Source organism: Mandrillus leucophaeus, unplaced genomic scaffold (assembly GCF_000951045.1).
Source record: "Mandrillus leucophaeus isolate KB7577 unplaced genomic scaffold, Mleu.le_1.0 Scaffold2, whole genome shotgun sequence".
Taxonomy (NCBI): Eukaryota; Metazoa; Chordata; class Mammalia; order Primates; family Cercopithecidae; genus Mandrillus; species Mandrillus leucophaeus.
The window spans coordinates 14,267,011-14,271,386 of NW_012102031.1; the positions used below are offsets into that span (position 1 = coordinate 14,267,011).

General features: G+C 49.2%; 1 protein-coding gene across 2 annotated transcripts in view; it reads left to right on the forward strand.

Moving 5' to 3' along the window:
• The first annotated feature begins 755 nt into the window (after window positions 1-755).
• The window catches only part of ASCC2 (activating signal cointegrator 1 complex subunit 2), a 55,852-nt gene continuing 52,231 nt past the window's right edge, over window positions 756-4,376 (forward strand). For both annotated transcript variants that reach the window (XM_011979109.1, XM_011979110.1), the window contains exon 1: window positions 756-888. The gene's annotated coding sequence lies outside the window, so the exon portion shown is untranslated. The remainder of the gene's footprint in view (window positions 889-4,376) is intronic.

The window sequence follows — 4,376 nt, forward strand, 5'->3', positions numbered from 1 at the left end:
GGTTGGTTTTGAATTCTTACTGTGTGCCAGGCACTGAGATGAAGCCAGGGATGTGCGTTCTTAACAAGTTTTCTGTGATGATTCTGATCCATAGCCAGACTTAGGAACCACTAAATCTACATTACCTGAGACATTCTGTAGAAAAACTGCATCCTTCTCTCAGGATAGCTATACTTGTACCTTCATTAAAAAAAACAACAAAAACCAAAAAAAACCTGTATTGCATACATACAGAAAAGTGCACAAATTTTAAGTGTACAATTTGATGAATTTTCCAAAGTGAACACATCTACATGGCTACCACCGAGATGAAGACAGGGGTGACCCCAGCCTCACTTGTGGCCCCTCCCAGTCCACAGCCCCAGAGGAAACCACCAATCTTAACACCATCACCACTCATGAGTTCTGTCTGTTCCAGAATTTCTCGTAAACGAAATCGCAGTCTGTACTCGTACATCTGCTTAATATTATGTTAGCGCTTTTGACTTGTTAAAATTTCTCTTCTGGATTAAATATGTAAAACGGTGACTAAGAAGGTCGGGCAGAAGGTGGAAGCCTGGGATTCCGAGACGCCTTCTTAGGTACCCAACTTGGATTTCCCGAGAGGTGTAATCACGCAGGGGACGTAGGAGGGGAAGGAGGCGTGGCTACAGACTGCCGAGTGTGGGGCGGAGTCTTAAGAATTGAGGTGCTGCCCGGGTCCGGCTTCCCGGCGGTAGTTTGCTCTGCTCTAGGGGCGGGGCCAGGCCGAGACTTCCTGTCTGCTCCTGCGGAATCGCCGTTTGACCCCGGAAGTGCGGGCGCCCAGGGAGCTGTCACCGTGGTCGGCGGCTGCGGCGGCGGCGGCGGAGGAGGTGGCGGCACAGAGCTGGTGGTGGAGCCGCCGAGGTGAGTGCGTGGCTGGTCCCTGCCGGATGCAGGGCAAGAGGCCCCGGAGGAGCCGCGGCTGTGCCTTTGGCACCCTTGGCTCTCCCACCCTCTGGCCTCCATTGCGGGGCCCGCGCGTACGCTGAGGGGTTGTGAGCCGCCCCCAGCTCCCGAGACTTGGCCGCCAGGGTCAGGAGCCACGGGTTCGAAGTTCGGCCCCAGAGTGGCCTTGGACCAGCCACGATCCCCCCACGTCCTCACACCCGGGGCTTCAGTTTTCTCAGGGTTCACTCATTCGTTCAGCAAATATTTGTGGAGTGCTTCCTATGTGCCAGACACAGATCTAGGCATTGGGGATACACATAAAGCAAGACAGACAAGGCTTCTGCCCTCATGGAGCTTACAGTCTAGTGGGAGGAGATGGTCAACGACAAGCAAATGCACGAGGTCATTAAAGTTGTGACACTAACTGGGAGAGTAGATACTATAGGCAGAGCAATCAGAAGGTCTCTGAATAGAGTAATATTCAATTGAGAGACTAGAGGAATGATGACAAAGAAACTGAGGAAGCAATAGCCCCGGGGATGTTCCCAGGCCATATTGTAATTGGGTGCTTGTAGGGAGCTCCCGTCCCTTTCTTAGCTTTTGGCTTTCGCTGTCCTGCCTGGCAGGGGAATACAGTGGTGGCACAGACATAGTCGTGATTATTGTTTGTCCTTTTGAAACTTAAAGTTCAGATTGCCTAGTTCTATTTCTTTTTTTTCCCCAAAAACGGAGTCTTGCTCTGTCGCCCAGGCTGGAGTGCAGTGGCGCGATCTCGTCCCACTGCAACCTCCACCTCCTGGGTTCAAGCGATTCTCCTGCCTCAGCCTTCCGAGTAGCTAGGATTACAGGCATGCGCCACCACGCACAGCTATTTTTTTTATTTTTGTATTTTTAGTAGAGGCGGGGTTTCACCTTGTTAGCCAGAATGGTCTCAATCTCCTGACCTCGTGATCTGCCTGCCTCGGCCTCCCAAAGTGCTGGGATTACAGGAGTGAGCCATCGTGCCCAGCCCTGCCTAGTTAATTTGTACCCATGCTTTAGACAAAAACTCAGGTCTTCCTTGACATCCCTCCTCCCTCAAGCCAGGTGTCTCTTTTAAATGCTGCCACAGCTTCATGAGCCTTACCTACATAGCTACATCATGGTATTGGTTTTTATTTGTTTGTATGGCTAATTGGAAAAGTATCTGTCTTTCCCCATTGTGACTGTAAGCTCTGTGAAGGGCAGGACCAGGTTTGTTATTTGCCCACCTTAATATTCTCTGGGCATCAGTGCCTGCCACATAATAGGTGCTCAAAAATATTTGAATGGCCGGGCAGTGACTCATGCCTATAATCCCAGCACTTTGGGAGGCCAAGGCGGGTGGATCACCTGAAGTCAGGAGTTCCAGACCAGCCTGGCCAGCATGGCAAAACCCTGTCTCTACTAAAAACACAAAAATTAGCCAGGCATGTGCCTGTAATTCCAGCTACTAGGGAGGCTGAGGCAGGAGAATCTCTTGAACCTGGGAGGCAGAGGTTGCAGTGAGCCGAGATCGTTCCTCTGTACTCTAGCCTGGGTGACAGAGTGAGACTCCATCTCAAAAAAAAAAAAAAAAGGAATAAGTGAAATGATTAACATACTGTTTGCTCTCCCATGGTTTATAAAAGGTCTTTTCTGCCACCAGGTTATCATCATCTCTTTCTGGTCATGTCTCTCCCATACTTACATGAGTCCTCACTGCTTTCAGGTGAAATACTAAAATCTTTTTTTTGTTTGTTTTTTGAGACAGAGTCTCGCGCTGTCGCTCAGGCTGGAGTGCAGTGGCCGGATCTCAGCTCACTGCAAGCTCCGCCTCCCGGGTTTGCGCCAGTCTCCTGCCTCAGCCTCCCGAGTAGCTGGGACTACAGGCGCCCGCCACCTCGCCCGGCTAATTTTTTGTATTTTTTAGTAGAGACGGGGTTTCACTGCATTAGCCAGGATGGTCTCGATCTCCTGACCTCGTGATCCGCCCGTCTCAGCCTCCCAAAGTGCTGGGATTACAGGCTTGAGCCACCGCGCCCGGCCAGAAATACTAAAATCTTTAGTGTAGCATTGAGGCTTTTTTTTTTGAGATGGAGTCTCGCTCTGTCGCCCAGGCTGGAGTGCAATGACATGGTCTCCGCTCACTGCAGCCTTCGCCTCCCGGGTTCAAGCTATTTTGAGGCTCTTTTTAAACTGGTCCTGTCTTCCCTATCCAGCTTCTCTTCTCTCTTCACTTCTGTCATCCCCTATCTGACCTTGTGTTTTCAGCAACACCAAATGTCTCCCTCTTCCTTCAAAGCCACACTTTTTAGACAGGGTCTCACTGTGTCCCCTAGGCTGGAGTTCAGTGATGTATTATGACTCCCTGCAACCTCACTCTCCTGGGCTCAAGCAATTCTCCTGTCACAGCTTCCCAAAGTGCTGAGACTGCAGGCGGGAGCCACCTCACCCAACCCAGAGCCGCACATTTTAAGACTCTGAGCCTTTGTTCATGCTTGCTCTCTGCTTGGAACGTCACCTTTTCCCCCATTCTTCAACATCCAGATTATAGATCACCTTCTTTGTAACATCCTTCATTTCTCTACCGTACATTTCCTGTTACAGCTTTAATGCCGAATGATAGTCAGTTATATGCCTAGGACCCAGATTATATGCAGGACATTTCCTGTTACAGCTTTAACGCCAAATGATAGTCAGTTATATGCCTAGGACCCGGATTATATTCAGGAATTATTTGCTGAATAAACCAGGAAGCCCAAAGTGTCTTGCCTCTGGTTGAGACTTTAATAATAACAACTAAATTTTATTGAGTGCTTATTATGTGCCAGGTATTGGGTTGAGCACTTCACATTGATTACTTCTCATGGCAACCCTGGAAGTTTATGTACTATTACAATTCTGATATTACAGAAGAGGCAGTCAAAAGTTACAGAGGTTAGGGAACTGTCTCAGGGTCTCAACATGGATAAGAAAAGGTGGAGCCAGGATTTGAACCCAGGCTGTAGGACTGTAGCGCTGTCTCCTTACCACCACACCAGACTAGCCCTGAACTGCCCTGGCGGGCAGTGGTTTGTAAGGGTGAATTTCTTTTAAAAAAAAAAAATTTTTTTTTTTTTTTTAAATTTTGAGACAAGGTCTTGCTCTGTCACCTAGGATGGAGTGCAGTGGTGCCATCATGGCTCACTACAGCCTTGATCTCCTGGGCTCAAGTGATCCTTCCTCCTCAGCCTCTTAAGTAGTTGGGACTACAGGTGTGCACCACCACACCTGACTAATTTTTGAATTTTTTGTAGAGATGAGGTCTCACTATGTTGCTTAGGCTGGTCTCAAACTCCTGGCTTCAAACAGTCCTCCCGCCTTGGCCTCCCAAGTGTGGGGATTACAGGCGTGAGCCACTGCACCTGGCCGTGAATTTCTTCTGAAAGCAAATACTGTCTCTACCTGTCTCGGCCTGGACTGTG